Genomic DNA, 22,397 nt, shown 5'->3' with positions numbered 1-22,397 from the left:
CATCCCACCAATAGCTCAAAAGATAAAGAGGGCCATAGTATGCTGAGCGTCCGTCAATAGGAAAAGGCGCCGGCGATCCATGAGGAGTTAAACGGGGCTTAGGGAACATAACCACGACGGACATGCAGATATAAATAAATATGTAAAAGCCTCTGTTGATATAGTTTTTTCAACGCATGGACTGTACCAATGTTTTGCGTTGCTTTTCTCTCCCGTACGTTGACGGGTGGAATGGGCTGAATAAAATATGTGTCAGACCTCTCTGAGAGTTGAGGGCGGCAGCTTGCAGCAGGCGAAGGAGAGCCAAGGGGTGGGAGCTGTGATTGAGAGGCTTTTACCATCCGTCTCCCCGCTCCACACACACACAACATCATTCCACCGGTGTGGCCCACCTGCTAGTGGATGCCAATAAAACGTAGTCTGACGACGCCCACATGCACCCACATACACGCACGGACACACACACACACAGACTCAAAAATTTCCCAACAATAACATCATACTTCGGATAGATCATAAACAATCGATTATTTTTCACAGCTGATTATGTTAATTTCTTGATTTACTTTAGCACCCTATTACATTTCATTTGTATTAGATAATGTTTTATTTTTCTTGGTGGCCCTGGCCATGACCAAGCGTTGTGAGGGCGCCCCCGTTGATGTGGTGGATCTCTCCAGGGTATTGCCCCCTGCAGGGGCGCAGCAGAGAGAGAGAGAGAGAGAGAGAGAGAGAGAGAGAGAGAGAGAGAGAGAGAGAGAGAGAGAGAGAGAGAGAGAGAGAGAGAGAGAGAGAGAGAGAGAGAGAGAGAGAGAGAGAGAGAGAGAGAGAGAGAGAGAGAGAGAGAGAGAGAGAGAGAGAGAGAGAGAGAGAGAGAGAGAGAGAGAGAGAGAGAGAGAGAGAGAGAGAGAGAGAGAGAGACCATACCTAACTTAACTATTCTGTTTTTCTACTCTGAAGGTCGTTGGTTTACAGGCAAGGTATAAGGGGTGTCACTCAAACTAAGATAATGACAGAATGATAATATATATATTTATGTACACCACAATATTCTCAAATACTGGCCAACAACATTCCAGTGGTGTGCATTTAAAGGACAGTTTCCATAACAGGACAAACAGGATTCTGCCGTTAAGCAGGCAATGCGCTAAAAATACAACATTAAAGTTAACCGTCCAATACAACTTTTGACCTCATGTTTCCTTCACAATGCAAAAATGTCACCTCAAAGTGCCGTGGAATACTATTTCCTGTGATTAAGTCGATGTATCCCAATAACGCTATAGAGGAAAGTAACTAATATGGAGGGTGGTAGCTGGATTAGTGTTAAAGAGCCCACCTCAGCCTGGCCTCGGACTCGTCACCCCACCCAGCGTATGTTTGGTTCCAATAACGGCTATATGTCTTGTATGGACCAATCAGAGTTCAGGTCCGTGCAGAGAGGATGGTTAAGATTCGATGGGTTAAAGTTTCACATCAGTCCTTGTTTCTAGGTTCATCTTAGTTGTGTAGGTGTAATTTTTTTTTTCTTTCTCTCTTTATAACCTCGAAAATGACAACTCATTTTACCGACTGATAAATTGGGTAAATTCCCTCACTTCAGAATTATAAATGATTGATTATTTTTAAATGACCACACAGCCAGGCTGGTGGAATTGGTTGTCAGCTTGTTACAGGTTCCAACTTACAAAACATATAACACAGATATACATACAGACATACACACTACACAATACATAAGGGCCATGCTTAATCCTTAACGTTCAGAGTTCAGAAAGTTTATTGCAGTTGGGATAAAACTGTTTTTTTACCGGGTTGTTCTGGAGGCAAATGTCCTGTAACGCTTCCCAGAGGGCAGTAGCTGGAAGGCATAGTGTGCAGGGTGAGAGGGGTCGGAGATGATTTTCCGTGCTCTGCGTAGTGTCCGTTTGTGGTAGAGTGAATCAAGGGATGGAAGGGGTGTGCCAATCATTTTGGATTGAAAATCTAAAAATCCATAAAGTGTTCAAGTTACCCAACCAAATAAAACCTATCCTTGACCAAAGCAAGGACAGAGCTGGTCCCAATGAGAGCTGCACTGGGACAACAATCTGCACCTGATTAATTGGGACAGGTCAGAAGCAGAGGACTACATTCCCCACGGGTCAACATAATGTGTGTTCTTTTAGAAATATCCAGCCTATCATAAACAAAGGCATAAGAAGCTGTCCTTATATGCAGGCAAATATATCAAATTAATACGCATTCAGTTTTTCGGCACCGTGTGTATATAGGTTATCTTCTTCAGAGCAACAAAGATATCTCTTAAAAAGCTATTTGAGTTTTGGCAAAAGTTTTGCTTTCGCCAAAGTGGAAGCGGTAAACTTCCTCTGCATGGTTCATGAAAGATCTGAAGATCTCCAGGTTAAAAACAAATGGAGTTCACAGCTTCTGTTTGTTAATCATGCTGGTCTGGTCTTAACACAATCATACAATACCCGCCAATCAGAGCAGTGTTTATCTAGTTGTTCATTAATAGAAAATCAACAGCAGCATAAAAACAACCCCTCTTATAGTAATGATCCAGGCCGATGTTTAACATACTATAATTACTGGTACTCATATGGATTCATATATCTTTTAAATATGTATTAAGATACATTTTAAAAGTGATTATGGAGTTTGTATTTCTAAATCCTTGATGATGTGAATGATGTTAATACAGTGACTTCATAAGGTACACGTCTACATTTCGGTTGTTATGTCAGTGTTCGCCCTTTTAAGCAGCGAACTAAACAGAGACATTTGAAAGGCGACTGGTGTTTTGACTACACCCATCAAACACGGGAGACCTCTTTGGTTCCCATGCAAAGCGTGTTGTTTTCTGCTCGAGATGAGGAGGGATTCAGAGTTGCCGGGTTAAGACAGAAACAGATAATTGGTCTCGGTGGAGGTGAAGTGTCATCTGAACTTGGTTCAGGAGCCTTTCTGCTTGTTGTCTTCGCCACACATTGGCTCTGGCTGGGTTGGCATCCTGCCCAGCTTCGGGCCCCCAGGGGCCGGTCATTCCTCTTACCATGTCTAAATCTTCATGTGCTTACTGTGTGCTTGCGTCACAGTGGTGATCATTTTCTAGATGCCGTCTTGCATGGTGGGGTTTGAATTTAATTAATTCAGTTTTGATGCCAATTAAATTAGAAATGTAATTGTATTTAAAGTAATCCAATTTAATCTAACTTCATCTAATTCAAATTTATGTACCCTAATCACGAAATGATAACAGAAACGTGTGTACTGAGTATACAACAGTGAGTTTGTGTTGTATGGAAATTTTCTTTATTTGTTTGTTGAAGCAAAAGAGAGAAAAAAGGCATGCACTGCACATCCCAGTCCTTCATTACCATCTCAAAGACGCACACTTGTTGAAAAGCAGCACTTTTGTCCCAGACATAAACAATGAGAAAATAACAGCAGAACGGAAAGAAGCTTGGGAACAAAAAACAATGTTAGGCAAAAACATTATTTTAAAATAAGTGATTTGAGCGTACTAAAATATATAGCCAACGTCCACGGGCTGCTTGGCCCCAGAACAGGCCAAAGCGACACCGGGTCAGCCCAGGCACGCGACCAAACCCCCATCCTGGCATCGCTCTGGTGCGCTACCATAAAACCCACCCAGACTCCCTGGCCCAACCTGACACCATCAGCTCTGTGGCCCCCCGCCCAGCCAGTGGTGCGCAACATCTGCCACATCACACTGTCTGCAACGTGCGGTGGTTCAGCCGTGGCCCACTTCCTCTTCCCCTTCACTCCTCCAACCCAGTCCTCCTCCTCCTCCCCCTCACCTCTCCCCCCTCCCCTTCACCTCCCCCCCATCTTCAATGAGTCATCATCGTCGTTATCGCCAGACACAAGAGGGTGTCTGAGGGGTATTCCATCATCCAAGCTAAAGGCAAAGCCGGGCTTATTTCGCTTAGCCTCGCTACCTTAAGCTAGAGTTGCCTTCCATTAACTTGACTTAAGAGAATCTCCGCTAAGTAACCATGGCAATTTATCCGACCAAACTAACCTGGGCGGTAGCAGGCTAACTGTCAGGCTTACTTGATCTGTGTTTCAGAGTCCATCTGTCGGAAATAAGTGTAACAACAGAAGGTTCTGCCAAGCCTAGTCTGCAAAAATTATGCAAATAAAATAATTAAATGAATTGCTATAGATTGTTATCCAGGATATTTTCTCAACACATTTTTAGACAAATATATGGATTCTATCAAAATCAAAAATCAGCAGTTGGGTGCGTCACTGAATTCTTGGCGTTGGCTTATTTTTGTAATTCCCTTTTTTTATCAGAGAAATTAGGCCTAGCAATTGACTTTTTATATAATAAATATGTCTTACAATGTCCTTGGAATCCAAATCTAACTTGCACAAACCCACCATGGACCACCATGGACCCACCTATGGTTAGTCAATTTAGTACATTCAAAGAAATAGAAAATATAAGGCAGGAAAAAAAATCTACGTGCAGCTTGAATGGCTTATTCATTTTTGGAGCAAACAGAAGGGGCGCAGACGAGAGAAGATCTTTGGCTCTCTCAAACGCCGCTTGACAAGTGGCCGTCCAAACGAAAGGCTTGTTCTTTTAACAAGTTGTCAAAGGCACAAAGACTGCGGAAAAGTTTTTGCAAAAACTTTTGAGTCTTTGAAAGGTGGTGTAGGCGTTACGTAGACCGAACGGCATGACCTTGTACTCGTAAGATCCATTAGAAGTAATGAAGGCGGAAACCTCACGTGCCTGCTCGGTCAAAATAACTTGCCAACATCCTTTCAATAAATCCAATCCGCGAGATTAGCAAACAATTAGCGAAGAATTTAGCAGACCCCACTTGGTCCACACAGTCCTCCATTCCAGGAAGGGGAAATGAATGGGATTTTGTGACATTATTCAATTTCCTATAGTCGGTGCAGAATCGATGCGTTCCATTTGCTTTTTTAACTAGCAAACAAGGACTTGTCCAGCTAGAATACGACCTTTCTGCTAAATCATTCTCGAATAAATAATTCACTTCACCTTCTAAGATTTACTGTCTCTCCCCAGAGCCTCTATAGAAGCGTTGCCAAATTGGGGTGGCCTCCCCGACGTCAATGTTGTGAGTAATAAGATTAGTCTGAGCAGGTGTATCAGAAAATAAATACGCAAACTCCTTAATCAGCTCACCTAACTCAGACTTGGCTCATGCAGGCCCTGGTCACCTTGGGGACGTTTTCAAGAATATCACCAATATCTCATGTAAAGACTTATGTTCTTTGTGGTGCTGATTACAATTTACTAATCCATTCGACTCATGAATCCAAAGCTTTGTTATTGGGAGTTTTCTTGCTAAAAGATGCCAACAGGTAGGTTAAATGGTAAATGTACTGCATTTTTTTGTAGAGCTTTTCTAACAGTGGCCACTCGAAGCGCTTTACAATATTGCCAAACATTCACCAGTTCATGTACACATTCAAACACTGACGATGCTGTCCACCATGCAAGGTGACAGCCAGCTCTACGGGAGCACTTGGAGTGAGGTGTCTTGCTCAGGGATTGAACTAGCAACCTTCCGGTTACCAGCCAGCACTGGGGTTTGAACCATGAACCCTTTTGCCTGGGAGTTGAACCCCCTTAACCGCAGGGCGGACCACCCTCTGTGGCAGACAAGTGGCACTCGCTTTATTTACCCGTGCCCTGCACCAAATGGAGAGCGGCAGGATTTTCGAGTGTCGCAGCCATTGATGATTTACAATACGCCTCAATTATGGTACAGCAATTATGATATAGCATACCCCATAACAACACCATCCCCAACAGCTTGTTAAAAGTAAGCCACCATAATGGGTTCCCCGCGACACACATAACCGGTTGGTCGTGGCACCCTGATGTCATCACTGTCCTCCCTGTAATTGGTCTAAGGAAATAGCCGCGATAACGAGTGTTGTCCCAGCGCTGTCTGCGGCGCTCAGGCGAGGCGGGGGGAGGAGAACGCGTGCATAAGAAACTGGTATTTGTAGTTCCCTGCAGACCGCCTCTTTCAAACTTGCTAAGTGGTTGAGGGTTTGAGAGCTTTAAGTCAGGAGAGCCAAGTCGTCTGTGCTCTCAACGGCTCCTGCTGGTTGGGGCCCCAGTGTGGGGCCAACACCGGCGCTGTGTCCAATCACGAGAGAGACGGGATGCCTCATCGTCGGTCTGGAAGAGGGACACCGAGTGGACCCCTTTAGATGGGGTCTAAAGGGGTCCACCAGCCGTCCTGAACCACCCCTTGAGGTTGGATGGGGGGGAAGAGAGGAACAGAAGGAGTGGTCTGACGTAGTTGGCAGAGACACACTGGGTAACATGCTGGTAGGGGGGGGGCAAGGGATAGCCCACTTCCTGGTCTCGGAAAGTATACAGCGTGGATCTGGCCATGGGGAGCCGTCGGTGAGGATGCTGTCGTGATCCACACACACGGCAAACACGGCATTTACAACCTTGCCCCCGCACCAGTCAAGGTGCTGGTTTGCCAAATGATCCCTGTGCCGAGGGGCTGCATCAACATCTCCCTAACACGCGTCTGCATCCCGTCCTCCCGGCCTGACGGACGGTGATCCCTGGAACGGCAGTAATTGGGCTTCCTCTGCAGGGCTCAGCCGTCCTCCGCTCGCGTGGCAGAGAGTCACGCCAACGCCCCGGCATGACGGCAATCTCTCACAGTCACTGCGTCGTCGTAGCGATGAATGGAGGCTGGGGGGGCTGCGGGGTAATGATCTGCTCTAAGTGTTAACGGGCGGGAGAAGGCGGTGAACAGGCGACAGCGGGTGCTCAATTCTTACCTGGGGGATGAAGTACAGGGCACTGATGTTGATTGGTTGACACGTGTGTTGACATGCTTTTAGTGGCGCCGCTGTGACGGCAGAAGCCATTAGAGTTTTATTTTGTAATGGGCACCATGCGTTAATGTTTCAATATTCCATATTGAAACATTAAATCCATCTGTCCTTCAATAATGAAGGACAAATGGATTTCCACAGCAGGATGGATGGAAGAGATTAATAAAATATTTATTTAAAATATAAGTATGTACAGCATAAACGCTTATGTAAAGCATTTAAGTTATGACTTTATGGCCTAATGCTAATTGTAATGTGTTAAAGAGGACCTATTTCAGAGCGTTTTTTTTTTTATTGGTTGCTTACTAGGCACCATCTTTTGGTGAAAATCATCGTAAACATTTTTATGAGGAAAACTTCAACAATCCTATAAAACTAATGTGAAGCTAAATTACCCATAGGGTGCTGAATTTAACCTGAAAAGGATGTATCTGAAACTGCAGAGTAGTCAGACAACTTCACATTAACAACACACAGTAAATGGAAAACCCTCTGCCACACCTGTAGATCCATCCCTATACCATAGTGTCGACATTTTAGCCGTGCTACATTTAGGTTGTCCATTATGTCGTTTCAAAGCACAAAAGAGCAAAGGAAAATCGCAGGCATGGTGTTAAAATCTCCCCTGTAATATATTCAGCAGAATTGTTCTGGGTTTACAAGCAGAGGAGATTCCCGAATAAACAGTACTGCTGCATCCTTTTAAAATGGGCTCAGTCTTGGCCAGCCAGAGATACTCTTCATTTCAAGCTTATGTGTGTGTCCTTCATACCTGGAGCACATTGTAAACCCTAAACGGCATCGCAACATGTAGGCGCACAGTATAACAACATCGCCATGTTGTGTGTCTACAGTTGGGATCAGGAGATCAGCCATCAGGAGAACAACAGCTTTGCTGGCTTTACATCACTTAAAGATTATTATATATATTAAATAAAATTAATATTGTTTCTCAACCAACCTCACACATTACTATAAGTTAACTTTTGATTCTCTTTAGAATGTTGTTACTGGACTGGATGCACATAATTCAGCTAGCTGTTATACTACTTCACACTAATATAAAATTGGTATTTAATAAAGAAAAGGTGTAAGATTAAGCTGGGAAGGCTGTGGGGAATCTAAGAACCGGTGTCTCATTATGAGAGGTAGGGAGTTCACGCCTAGACCCACACACACACACACACACACACACACACACACACACACACACACACACACACACACACACACACACACACACACACACACACACACACACACACACACACACACACACACACACACACACTCTCTCTCTAACGGCCCCCTGTAATAATCTCCACTTGGGGGGGATCTGTGAGGGAGATGTTGAAGGTGATCACAATGGAAGTGACTAGGTGTGGACTACTGTGGCTAGCAGGGAGATCACAAGGGCTGCATCGTCGCTTTGGGGCAAATCATTGTACGATCTGGAGACGGTAGTCATGACAGTGCAGTTGGTTTTGGTTTCAAACCCTTTGCAGGCATCCTCTGATTTAGGCAGTGTTGTCTTATTATCTAAGATAGTCTTGTTATGATAAGCTAAATGAACGGAGGTGTTAAGGCTTGATTTGGTACGTGAAGTGGCTATTTGGCCATGATTAGCCATGAGGTAGATGCAGAGAGAGAGAGAGAATACTTTATTCCGGACTCAAAGATCCATTTAAAAGACAATACAAATACATGACAATACAAATACGAGGTCAACACAGATTAAAATACATACAAGCAGAGTTCTCCCGACACACATTATTCCCTGTATACAGCAGTGATAGCTAGCTACTGCAGATGTTGTAAAATTAATAAGGCCTACTATGAATAAATACAACGTACATTAAGTGTGTACATTAGGTGCGTACATTAAGTGCCAAGACGTACAACATACAATGGTGGGCGGGAGGGACTGGATGGCAGTGCAGATTCTAAGTGACTCTGAACGGGTGAATTTTGAGTCTTTTGCGGAAGCTGGTGAGGGACTCTGCAATCTTGACATCGGCAGGGAGCTCGTTCCACCACTGTGGTCCCAACACAGAGAAGAGTCGTGACTTCGCTGAACGACCAGAGAAGCACGCACAGAGAGTAGAATTCAATTGAACATTTATTCGAACAGTCCGGTTGACTTTCAAGAAGTGCAAAAAAAGGATTACAAGATACGGTTTAACAAAACAATATGCAAGCATGCGAGTATGCGAGTATGTGGTCGATAAACTGTTCCTTCTCAGCCATAGAACCTGTCACAGTCTCTGTCAATGGGCCAATTAATTCACGCCACAGAGGTACGTCAATGGCTACGTCATTACCTTACACACATGCAAGTGAGTATTAAGTAAGTAACAAAAAGTACTACAGTCTACATCAAGGTAAGTATTAAGTACAATACACAATCGATGACCCCAAGAGTCCCCCCAAAGGCCATAGGGTGTGTTTGTGCAGTCCAAAGAGTTTGATGGACAGCAAAAGTCAATGAGTGTAAATGTGGTGCAAGTATGAAGAGTCTATGTATGTGCAGATCAAGGAGTGCAAATGTGGTGGAGAAATGAAAAGTCCATGAATACTCATTTTTACGACCGGCTCAAGGCCACAACACATAGAAGGACACCATACTAAGTATGATGCAAAATAATGTTTATTTACAACCAAGAAGAAGTACAACACAAACAAAGGCTGGGATCCTGTCAGGAAGTTGAGAGAGAGAGAGAGCCGGAGGGAGGATACACTTATATAGGCTGCACCCACAGCTTCATGCAGGTGCCCGCAATCACCACTCAGGAGGCTGCAACTTAAAGAGTCATGGCAGACACGTACAACGGGACAGACAACAATATATATTGACACGTAACAACCCCTCCCTTAAGATGACAGCCATGCTGTCAGCATTGACATTCTAGGGCACACGTGAGAGGGCATCGGCTACAACATTATCACACCCCTTCTTATGCCGAATCTCGAAATTGAAGTTCTGCGCCATTAGAGCCCACCGCATGAGCTGGTGGTTATTGTTATACATGCAGTCTAGGAAGACTAGAGGGTTGTGATCGGTGAAAACCAACACCGGCTGTGGCGTTGAGCCAACATAAGCTTCAAAATGTTGGAGGGCCCAAAGCATGGCTAAAGCCTCTTTCTCGATAGTGCTATATCTACCTTGGGCTACAGAGAACTTTTTGGAAAAATAGCAAACAGGATGATCGATACCAGAAGAATCTTCCTGCAGCAGGACAGCACCAGCACCAGTCCCACTTGCATCAACCTCTAACTTAAACGGCACTTCAAAGTTAGGAGCCAACAACACTGGAGGAGAGCTGAGAAGAGCTTTTACAGACTGAAAAGCCAGCTCACACTTGGTGTCCCACAACAAATCCTTGGTGGAGCTGAGGAGGTCTGTCAAAGGAGACACAATGGCAGCAAAATTACGGCAGAACCCTCTATAATAACCAGCTAGTCCAAGAAAGCGACGCAGTTCCCGCTTAGTGGTGGGAGCAGGGAACTCAGTGATAGCTGTTATTTTGGCATCCACTGGCCGCACTTGACCCTGACCAACCTTTTTGCCAAGATAAGTGATGGTGGCCTTGGCAAACTCACATTTTGCCAGATTCAGTGTGAAGGGAAGCATCTTGCAAACACTGAAACACAACAGACAAGGTTTCCACATGGGACTGCCAGTCAGCAGAATAGACTACCACATCATCAAGGTAGACCTCACAATTTGCTACACCAGACAACACCCTTTGCATAAGGTGCTGAAAGGTGACGGGGGCATTACGCATACCAAATGCCATGACTGTATATTGCATAAAACTGTGGTGTCACAAATGCAGAGATCTCAGACGCACAAGGTGTTAAAGGTACCTGCCAGTAGCCCTTTAGCAGGTCCAACTTGGTGACATAGCGAGCAGCTCCAACTCTATCAATGCAATCCTCGACACGAGGGAGAGGAAAATAATCTGGTTTAGTTACATTATTGGTTTTCCTGAAATCAGTGCAAAAGCGTGGTGTTCCATCAGACTTTGGCACTAATAAACATGGAGAGCTCCAGGCACTGAAGCTGGGAACAGCCAGGCCATGCTGTTGCAAATACCCAACCTCTTTTTGCATTTGAGCTCTTTTTGTGGGATCCACACGATAGGCATGCATCCTTTGGCATTCAGCTGATGCATGATGTTCTTGGTGCAAAAGTTGGCTGAGCTGCCCGGGTCAAGGAAGGCATAGATTCTGATGGTTTTGCTGCCGTTGGCCACCTTGCCTTGAACAGGGACTATTGCTAAAGGGCCATCCTTGCTGGCCCCTGTTGGGTGATCAGCTGAGGCCAGTGCACTGTTGAGTGTTGTTGATATTGTGGAATCTGTGTTCAGTGAGGTCTGCTGATCTGAGTTTTTACTGTCAATGCTAATCCATAAACTTAATAACAAAGAATTATGACGTAACTAAGTGTCTCAGACCAAATGCAGTAATCCTAATTATGGCTTCTTCAGTACGACATTAGCTGTATTTAACTGACCATTGCACCTGGAATATTGGTAGAACAGTTTAGTCTATGTTTGCACATGCAATGTTCAACTGTTTGGAATCAGATGATGCTTTTGACCTATAAAGGATTTTGACCTATATTGAAATGTTATGTCAAAATTCAACTTTGTGGGTTCAGCTCACAAATGTCCCCATAAGGTAAATATGAGCTTTGAATGCAGTCAATGAGGTTATCAGTTTTTATTCTCTCACCTTATTTTTTCCTTGTTGTGGTTCTGCCTTTCGAAAGAGTCTGACATTAGCATCTGGCACATGTTAAAGCTGTCACCTGACGCAATCAATAAACGTCACAGTTTCTGAGGTTCCGAGTTAACAATTTCTAATGAATATCATTTCCATTATTTATTGGCTGCATGGCATTGAAATTAAAAGTGTAATCACAGAAAAAAATAAGAAATAACTATGAACTCGATATAATACTCTTCGGAACAACAAAGCTGCAGTTTTCTGTGCTGCCGTCAAAATATTTGTTTAAACATTCTGTAACACATAACCTGCCGATGTGTTAATGAAACACACGAGTCCTCGCCAATGCTTTGAATAATGGTGTTATAGTTTCTGTTTACCTCATGTTATTTGTTTACAATTTGTTGTTTATTTGAATACTTTTACAGGTTTTGAATACATTTTTATTAAAATATGCTTTTGTGGGACTCAAACAGTGAACGAAACAGTGTCCAATACATATTTAATATTTAATCCTCATTTAAAGTGAATGTGACACATGTCATTAAATAGCAGGTAGGGGCATCAGGCCCTCAAGCACAGGCTGTGGATTTGGGGATCGGGCCAGTGCCTGTCTGATGGGAGTTTGTTTGTCTATACTATATTTTGGAGTCTCTATCTTTCATCTAAATCTCTAGCGATAATGAAATACATTGATGTGAACATTTATTAATTATTAATTTATTAATTAACATCGATGTCGATGGATGTTTTTGGGAGGCTACATCCATTTGAAGAACCACACTAGCAGATCGCCACATTGGCACACAGCACTGGTCGCAAAGTTTATACTTGTTTTTTTCCTTTGACAGGTTGTAAAAACTCCCATAATTCACCTTATTTTGATTATAAAGTCTGTATTTTAATAACTTGCTGTAGTACAATTTACTCATAGGAGACATTTCACTACACACGGTGCATGCAGAACAATCTCTTTGAAGTGGTTCAGGTTGAGATGATGGATCACTCAACCCATCCCTTAATAGGTTGCTGCATCAACCTGCCAATGGTTTCATTCCGTAGCCCCGCTTTTTTCTTCTCCTTACCGAAGCTCATGGGAGTTCACACAGAGTAGTTCAATTCACTTATGGTGGGGCGTGAGGGGAGCAACCAGTTGGAGAGAGGCTGGGATCGATATAGGCTATGTCTTGTATATTATGTCTGCTTCACCTTTGAAAAAAACGCAGCAGTTGACAATATTGATATGCCATTCCTCTCCACATCTCTGCAATATTCATACTTTGCAGTCACGAGACTACCATGGCTACCTGGAGGGCAACAAACGCCGACAAAAAGGAGACGAACAGTGGCCAGCCAGGGGAATTGCAGCCTTGCAGATTTCCAATGCTACAATCAATCAACTATTTTTTGTGTCACAAAATGTTCAAATTAGATATTAAGATAAGATAAACATACTCTGACCTTATGATCCATACACAGCACCCGCTGATGTGTTCATTGCTTTGAAGCTTGCAACGTCTCAACCAGACTTGGAGTTTGGAGATATTTACATCTTATCTTATAGAGAATCCGTCACCTTACACCGCACAAAAAATTATAGCCGACAAAAGTATGGATAGCTAACTCTTTTTCAGAGTGGGTGGGTTAACAACGTTGTCGTAAGGTGAAAAACAGGAATATCTTCATAATCAAAGCAAAGGTGAGTTACCATTGTAGCGTTTGCGGCCCGACACTGGGGGGCAAACTAGCGCAATGAAGAGGACACATAGGCCTTTCACACCGCCGCAAAATCTGAGCCCGTTCCGGGCTAGTTCGGAGCTAGAGCCAGTGTTTTGGTTTCACAACGCAAGAGAACCGGCTCCGGCCTGTAAAAACCGGTTCATCTCCAACCCCAGGATTGAGCTGCGCTAAAACGAGAACGAGATATATATGTGTGTGTGTGTGTGTATATATATATATATATATATATATGTATATATATATATATATATATATATAATCTTATAGACAATAATACAGTTATCTCCTTTTCGGATGGGATCGGTAAAAACATAACCCCGGCTTCACTCCTTGGCGGTTAGTCGATCCAATCGCACAACAACTATCTGGCATATCGTTTTCACCTCAAAATACCAACTTTTGTTTTGTATGGTAAAACTGGTGATGTCCTGCCAGATCCTTGATTAGGTTACTAAGTTTAGTTGCTAGAGAACGTTGTTCTTGCCCGCCAGCCGTTGTGCCATCACGTGCACAGTATGAATTAAACCTGAACAATATTCAAACATTGGAACCATTTTTGTCCCCCCTCGCCTGAGCATGGATTGCAAACCCAAGCCACACTCTGCTTCAAGAGGGTTTTCTGTTTTCTCAACCATTCAACACGTTGGATCTGCGCGCTAGTGGTGGCCAAAGGAAGGTCTCTGCCGGCACGGCTCACACACCTTCCATAATTTGGGATTCTCACTTCAATGCACGAATTGCAACAAGCGCTTAATCCCCCTTCGCCTGTTGCAGCGGGACCCGAAGATCCAAACAAACTAGCGGGGTGTGGGCCCCCAGGGGCCATGCCTAGAGGGGCCTCCAAGGGGGAGCTGGAGGAGGAGAAAGAGGCCGAGTTAAACCCAGAGCCTTCACCGTCCAGCTGACACGCTGAGCCCCGACGGGGGCCTGGGCTAAAGGGTGTGTGTGTGTGTGTGTGTGTGTGTGTGTGTGTGTGTGTGTGTGTGTGTGTGTGTGTGTGTGTGTGTGTGTGTGTGTGTGTGTGTGTGTGTGTGTGTGTGTGTGTGTGTGTGTGTGTGTGTGTGTGTGTTCTATTTTATTCATTTTTTTACTGTTATCTCCCTCCTATGTGTGTGTGTTTGTGTGTACGTGCATTGCGTTACACACAGGGACAAATTGAATAGTCATTTAATTGGAGAGTAATTTGCTCAGAGAATGAATGCCTTGTCTTTGTTCGTGAACCAATTACACGCTTTGTCTTCTTCTAACAGACCGTTCTGCAACAACACCATTTGCATTCTTCCCCCTAACGGCCATTGGAGGGTCAATAAATAAGGCATCATAAACATTGACTCCAATGTTTGAGGTCATTTTACATGTCTCTGGCATATCTTTACCATGGATGTAAGAAATGTGGATGTATCTCACTGGTTTACACATGGCCGTGATCGATCCCTAGATTTCCCTTTCCTTTTTGATTGTGATGTTTTGCAACCAGCAGCTGAAATGACCCATATTGGGCAAACTGAGGGCGAAAATTGAATAGTAGCCTATAGTTTATGGCCCGCTTTATTAACGTATTAATGGTCGGGCCTGAAGAGGAGCTACACAGAGTCACTTCCATAAACCCTAGTCCAAACTCTAAACGTATCCATCTCGAGACTAAGAACTAAACAACTCAGCTCTAGCCTAGTAACAAAACTTGGACATCTCTAGCCTAATGCCTAACCAACACCTTCACTTAACCATATCGAGCCTAACTCCAATTTATCTAAACAGATAAACTCCATGTCGCCATCCTAGGACAGAATTAACTCGCCTTCGCCTGCAGCGCACGTTGACCAAATGAATGTTTTAATCGTATACCATAACAAATTCTGGTGGTTCTGTTGAACTGGACAGCAAAGGTAACATTAGCATGCCAAAGTAAGTAGCTCACTTTGATGGTCTTGAAAGCAAACAAATAAACAGGGTATTAGAAATGCGTGTTAGATATGCGTTCCTACGACTGCGGTACTGTACCAGGCTTAACACCGCTCCAGCTCCGTCATCAGCAAAAAAAAGTGTTGTGTTATCTTGTCAAGGTGAGTGTGTGCACACAAGGCCCAAGGCCTATGTTTTCTTTTGGTTGTGCCTCCTTCCACAGCAAGCTCTACTTTAAGATGTGCTTGAAATATCAATTTACAGTCCAATAAAGGCTGGTGTTGAGAGAACCCTGCTATAAGTCTCCTAGCGGACATGCACATCACAGAACCCTCCCCCTCCAGTAACACATTGGCTCTATTGCTTGACAGGAAGGGGAGGTTGCCCCAGTGAATCTACGTCCACGCGATTATTATCTCATATGGAAACGACGTGAATAAATCAACATGCAAGTTATCCTTACTGGTTGCGATGAACATGTGAGCAGAAGGCATCGACGTGCCTTCACCTCAAATGGAATAGTGTGTAGGGTGCAAATGAGAAGAAGGAAGGAACCAGACGAACTACATTAGCCGGTGCCGAATCGCTCACCAGCTTTCTTTTTCACTCACCTAGACTCTGCATAGCCACCCTCTCCCACCCCTCCTTCCATATTGCATGTTGTACGTCCAGGAACTTAATGTATGCACTTATTGTATGTCAAACTTCGTTATAGTACTTAGTTGTGTAGCATCTTATTTTGGCTTATTATCTATTTTGCATGCGTGGAATGCCTTAACCTAGTGATTGTTAGTGCTTTGCACTTGGTTCTATGAAGATCCTTACTGTACCGACAGCGATATATTGTTTCACCTTCTTCTGAGAGATGTACTTATTGCAAGTCGCCTTGGATAAAAACTTCAATTAAATGCCCTACATTTAAATGGAAATGGTGCCCACCCGCGAGCAGCCATCGTACAGGCATAGGAGGAGTGGTTTCCCAATTTCATACACCAGAGCGTCTTCATCACGACGTGTCTTCTGAAACTTTACAGTGAACCTCAAGCTCTAAGGGCTGGAACACAACAAATACACTGCTGCCCCTCTCCTGAGGGCCAGGGACTGCCTTTTTGAAAAGTGTTGCTTGAAATGCTTTTTCATGTGGCAAATGTAGTAAAGCTCCCCCAGAGGTATTTGGACAAAAACTAACTTTAATATTGGGCTCGGAGATGAAGCGGCTGAAGTCCTATAAAATCACCCGTGATAGTACAGCGGTTGCACACTGCTGCGTCTTTGAAATTGCATTAATTGGCCCTTTTTAACATCGTAATACCTAAATTAAAAGAGGAATGTTTTGGCACCAGAAACCAGCACACTAAATATGAAATGGTGCATACACAGAGCGTTTTTATAGCTTCACAGTTTGAATATAAATATCATAATGGTGATGAGGTGGTGAGAGTGGGGAGGCGGGTGTCTGCTGAGCTCATAGTCAGTACAGGTTCACCACAGGGCTGCTGCATCAGTCCCAAACTCTTCACCCTGTACACGCATGATTGTGCCTCTACACACGATAACACCATTGTCATCAAATACGCTGATGACACCACCATCCTGGGCCTCATCAAGGGGGGTGACGAGTCAGGCTACAGGAGTGTGATAGAGGATATTCTCATCTATGGAGAGGAGAATGACCTCATCCTCAACGTAGCCAAAACAAGAGAGGTGATAGCAGACTTCAGGAGGAGTCCTGCCCCCCTACAGCCCCTTACCATCCAAGGGACTGAGGTGGAGAGGGCGGACAACCACCGATTCCTGGGACTGCAGGTGATGTCTGACCTGAGCTGGTCTCTTAACACTGCTGCCACAGTGAAAAAAGCCCAGCAGCGGCTGTATTTCATCAGACTGCTCAGGAAATCGGGACTAAACCAGCGTCCTCTCACCCTGGCCTACAGTGGACTTGTAGAGAGCATTCTCACTTCAGGTATCACTGTCTGGTACGGGAATACCACACAGGCAGAGAGGAGGGCACTCCAAAGGGTCATAAAGACTGCTGAAAGGATTACTGGGACCACACTTCCCTCCATGGACTTTATTTACAGTCAGCGCTGTCGGAAAAGGGCAGTGAGAATCATTAGAGACTCCCTCCACCCAGCTCACCGTCTACTCATTAACAAACATTGCAAATACAGACTCAGACACAGTAGAGCGGACAGTGTCATCACACACACAACAAGATTCTTCAATAGCTTCTTCCCTGCAACAGTGCGACTGATGGCATTAACAGAGAACATCTGAAAAATACAATGTGCAATATTGTATTTTACTTATTTATTTTATTTATTTATTTGAATATATATATACTCACCACCCTACCCCCACTTCCTACCTGCAATAACGCTGCTACATGTGGTTACACAGTATGGTTGCACTGCTGAATTCAATTTAATTTAATATGTATATATATTTTTAAATTTTAAATTGTGGTGCTCTCTGCAATGCAATGCACAACATGCAATTTATCCTTATCTCAATTTTTAAAAACTCTTTATACTTTTTTATTATTACTATTCTCTCTCTCTCTCTCTCTCTCTCTCTCTCTCTCTCTCTCTCTCTCTCTCTCTCTCTCTCTCTCTCTCTCTCTCTCTCTCTCTCTCTCTCTCTCTCTCTCTCTCTCTCTCTCTCTCTCTCTCTCTCTCTCTCTCTCTCTCTCTCTCTCTCTCTCTCTCTCTCTCTCTCTCTCTCTCTCTCTCTCTCTCTCTCTCTCTCTCTCTCTCTCTCTCTCTCTCTCTCTCTCTCTCTCTTCCCCCCCCCCCCCCCTTGGGAAGCCCTGCACAAGAATTCCAATGTGTTTGAACTGTCTGGTTTATGCACAAATGGCGAATAAAAACCTTTGAATCCTTTGAATAATAATAAATAGGCTAGCAATTCTCAAACCCCCTTGTGCAGCATTCCCTTTCTCAGTATAACAGTCCCCTAACATAACATACTAAGTCATACTGTACTTCTTCTACCCAGATAGTAGTTTTCCCCCAATTGGCTGACCTTGCCTCCGGTGTCATATATATCGGAGGCTTTCAGGTTCATCAATGAGCATCGGCGTTATGAATAGGCCTACTTTGCTGAGCAAGGGGAAGCTCACTGGTGCATTCCGCGTCCTGTCACTGCCGTGCCCTGTTATTCAGCCTATACTTGAGCTCGTTCAACACCTGACATATTAGAGTGCTTGAAATGTGGCCAGAGGTTCAATACAAGCCCCCAGGAACAGTGCATACTTCCGCAATCCACCAGTGCTGAGCGGCCAAGCCTAGTATTGCAGCTGTTTAAGCGGGCTGTGTGGACGGGTCCCTCGATTCATAGATCCCAAAAGTAGATATCTCCATTTTATGTCATATAGGCTTCGCCTTTTAAGGCTATCGCTATTGGGTTATCCCTAGGCGTGAGCCGTAGCACTGAAAAATGTGTAATTCCCGCCCACCAACAAGATATATTCGGGCGGCGGCGGACGTTCTGCTCCCATTTTCTTCAGGACGATCCTGTAGCATACTGAAGTAAATAAATAGATATTATGGACTCAACGGCGAACGGCATCTGCAAGACATGTAACGCGGGTTACATCTTGCCGTATGGCGGCCATGAGGTGTGCGAGGGCTGCCTTGGACATGAACATGCTGTCTTGGCGCTCTCGCCGCCCTGCCTGTGTCGGCATTATGCTGCGCTGCCCAGACAGCGCGGAGCCGACACTGCCGCCGCCATTGCTGAACGGGCCGACGACTTTACTGTCCCGCTCGACGATGCCCTCTCTCTCCTTGTGAGTGTTGGGCAAAATAACCTGCTGAGCACATCACATGTACATTATAAATATAGCTAACTCCCACCCTAGCTTGAGGAGCACAACACATGGCTGTCACGTTACAATATAGTCCATTTTTAACACATAACACACACATGAGAACATGGTCAGGTGAAGGCCAGAACCAAGGCCCCATCTCTCCTCCCGGCAAACGGTAAACACTCAGACAATGCACCGTTTCATCCTCAGAACGGGAGGGCCACAAGCAGGAGACTCTGTGAGACTCTCCCCCGTCAGGAAGAACACAAGAAGATATACATGCATACACTAGAGCCTGGGAGGCAAGGTCAACCAAAGACACACAGAACCATACACATCTTAAACGCACACACCTCATCGAGAGGAAGATACAGCATAAGAGTGTATCACACAGGAACTCATTCCTTCTTCTGCAGCAGACCTTCCACGGAGGCGAAGCTCTGGACGAACCATCAGCGCTGATTAGGGACTTAGACATATTCGATTTCTCACGCTTTATGACTCTGTATAACCGTTGCCACTTTACTTAATAAATCCAAGGTCCTCGTGCCGATAGACTTTATTACCTCTCCGTCTCATTTTATCTGGTCCAGTAGCTAGACAGACCGTTTTTCCCAACAATTTGGTGACCTCCGACGTGAATTTTTTCTGAATTGAACACGCAACTGGGAAACGAGAGACGGAGAGCGGCGCGACCTCGGGACCCCGGAGCACCGGACCGATTCCTGCAGTCTCACCTCGCGTACGCCCAACAAAAGGTAGGCAGAACCTGTTGATAAAATCCAAACTCTGCATAGTTATATAGGAACCACATTAGGAGGTGAGACTGTGAGAGCGGTTCGCTACGGGATATCTCGTGGGGACGAATAGAGCTCCATCCCAGCATTCCCCCATAAACCCGATTGACCCTGAACGCGTGACACATCGAATATCGGCTCGTTGCATGGTGAAAGAATACCCTCGAGACCATAGGGCCTATAAGAATCGGGCATAGTGATACAAGACTACCGATGGCCAAGTAATTGATGTGTAAAGAGGGTTAGAGTCCCCACCAGTGTATCAAGAGGGTTCGAGTCCCCACCTGTGTAAAGAGGGTTCGAGTCCCCACCTGTGTAAAGAGGGTTCGAGTCCCCACCTGTGTAAAGAGGGTTAGAGTCCCCACCAGTGTATCAAGAGGGTTCGAGTCCCCACCTGTGTAAAGAGGGTTCGAGTCCCCACCTGTGTAAAGAGGGTTCGAGTCCCCACCTGTGTAAAGAGGGTTCGAGTCCCCACCTGTGTAAAGAGGGTTCGAGTCCCCACCTGTGTAAAGAGGGTTAGAGTCCCCACCAATGTATTAAGGGGGTTGGAGTCCCCCAGAGTGGGGTTAGAGTCCCCACCTGTGTAAAGAGGGTTAGAGTCCCCACCTGTGTAAAGAGGGTTAGAGTCCCCACCTGTGTAAAGAGGGTTAGAGTCCCCACCAGAGTGGGGTTAGAGTCCCCACCTGTGTAAAGAGGGTTTGAGTCCCCACCTGTGTAAAGAGGGTTAGAGTCCCCACCTGTGTATTAAGGGGGTTGGAGTCCCCCAGAGGGGGTTAGAGTCCCCTTCTTTGTCTGTATATTAAATAATTCTATGTGGTAAGCTATATATTCATTGCATATGCGGGGACTGACGGACAGACACCTGAACTGACGCAGACTAGGGATAGCAGAGACCTCTCACCCCCACCTTCACGACCAGAGAGCAAGTGCGTGTGTATGGAGTCGAGAACGAGAGTCAGCGTGGGTGGAAGAATAGGAGAGCATGGGTGAGAGAGAGACAGAGAGACAGTGTGTGTATGCACGAGTGAGAGAGAGGTTGAGACGGAGAGACTATGTGTGTGTGTGTGTGTGAGAGGCCCAGAGAAAAAAAAAAAAAAGAGAACAAGCGTATCTGTGAGCCGGCTAAATATAGAAATAAATCATTCAATGATAACCCGGGTGTGTGTGTGCAGCGTTCCCTTGTTTTGTTATGCTCAACGCTATGTGTGCAGCGCTTGCTTGCTTTGTTGTGCTCAACGCTATTTTGCAGTGTCTGTTGATATGTTTCTGTGTGCATCTGCGAGAGACTGAACGAAAGGTCTGTTGATGTGTGTCTGTGTGCGTCTGCGTGAAAGAGAGGATCTGTGAGTGAGTCAGTGAGTGTATGCGTGGTCCGCTCTATCGTCGCCCGTTAAAACGGGTAAAGGAAAGAATGGACAGATTGATAATAATGAATAATGTCTCTCTGACGTATTGCTTCGGTCTATGGCTTAACCTGCGGACCTAGATAAATTGACAAGGATAAATAACTTTTTTACTGCGTTGCTTCAATCTACTGTTTGACCCGTTAAAACCAGACCTAGATAAGTCGACAAAGATAAAGGATATATCTTTTACTGTGTTTCTTTAAAATTACTACTGGACCTGTCGCATAGATAAACTACGATACTAAACAACATCTCTTTGTCGCGTTGGTTGGCGATTTAGCCTGTTGAAACAGATTAATCAATAAAGATAGATAACGATTATTGGCTATGAGGAATATCTGGATGTATTGAATAACGTCTCTAGGCCCCGTTGTTGTTTTTGCTTCCTCCCCCCCCTGTTTTTTCCTCCTTTTCTCCTCCTCCAAGTTGCCCCCTAGCCTCTCATCCGCTCTCGTGTGTTAGACAGGTCACACAGAGTTATAGCACCACAGCCGCCATTTTTTGAGTTCTCTCACTAAGTCCCAAGCCACACCTCCCCCTCCGCCAAAACTGGACCACTCCGACTCTGCCCTTCCCCAACTACAGCGCCCCCTACTGGACCACTCCGACTCTGCCCTTCCCCAACTACAGCGCCCCCTACTGGACCACTCCGACTCTGCCCTTCCCCAACTACAGCGCCCCCTACTGGACCACTCCGACTCTGCCCTTCCCCAACTACAGCGCCCCCTACTGGACCACTCCGACTCTGCCCTTCCCCAACTACAGCGCCCCCTACTGGACCACTCCGACTCTGCCCTTCCCCAACTACAGCGCCCCCTACTGGACCACTCCGACTCTGCCCTTCCCCAACTACAGCGCCCCCTACTGGACCACTCCGACTCTGCCCTTCCCCAACTACAGCGCCCCCTACTGGACCACTCCGACTCTGCCCTTCCCCAACTACAGCGCCCCCTACTGGACCACTCCGACTCTGCCCTTCCCCAACTACAGCGCCCCCTACTGGACCACTCCGACTCTGCCCTTCCCCAACTACAGCGCCCCCTACTGGACCACTCCGACTCTGCCCTTCCCCAACTACAGCGCCCCCTACTGGACCACTCCGACTCTGCCCTTCCCCAACTACAGCGC

This window comes from Gadus macrocephalus, chromosome 4, assembly GCF_031168955.1.
Source record: "Gadus macrocephalus chromosome 4, ASM3116895v1".
NCBI lineage: Eukaryota > Metazoa > Chordata > Actinopteri > Gadiformes > Gadidae > Gadus > Gadus macrocephalus.
Note: the sequence above shows the minus strand (reverse complement) of the source record.